Genomic DNA, 654 nt, shown 5'->3' with positions numbered 1-654 from the left:
TTTTGGAGTTTTTGTCTTACTTCCCCATCCCTATCAAAGTGGGCTAATATTGTATAACCAAAAATTATCTTTTTCTTTTTTTCTCATATATTCAAGTTTTTTTCTTTGTATTGTTTTAATAAATCAAGGGAACAACTTGGTATATTTTAAAGTTTGAGTTAAAATGAAAAAATATTTCACACAATAAAATGACTCTATTTAGAATAAAACACGACATAAATTAGTAATATCTGTAAAAATCTCAAACATGTTTCAAAATTAATATTTATATTTCTTAAAATATTTTAAAATTCATCTCTATGTTTTTTATTTTTGACTTTAAATAATATTTATGTTTAAATGCTCATTTTACATTTTTATTTTTGACTTTAAATAATATTTATGTTTAAATGCTCATTTTACATTTTTATTTTAGAGCGCATTTCCCATCAGCGCACTCCTGCATGTACAAAAACATACCAGTACTAGTCTACTTTCATAAGGGATTCAAATGCTAAATCATTTTCCTCTTTCCCGCCTTTGGGAGCCGTAGCAACATACGTCCTTTACCCTCCCTCCATCTTGCTTCACACGCTTCATCTTTTTCCTTTAAAAAAATAGAAGCGTTTTGGCGAAATAAAATTTATTTAATCCCCCCCGTACCCCCACTGGCAC

The sequence above is a fragment of the Cupressus sempervirens genome, chromosome 2, assembly GCF_028749045.1.
Source record: "Cupressus sempervirens isolate cs-2001-9-10 chromosome 2, ASM2874904v1, whole genome shotgun sequence".
Lineage (NCBI taxonomy): Eukaryota > Viridiplantae > Streptophyta > Pinopsida > Cupressales > Cupressaceae > Cupressus > Cupressus sempervirens.
The sequence above is the reverse complement of the archived record's forward strand: the minus strand, read 5'-3'. Positions refer to the sequence as shown.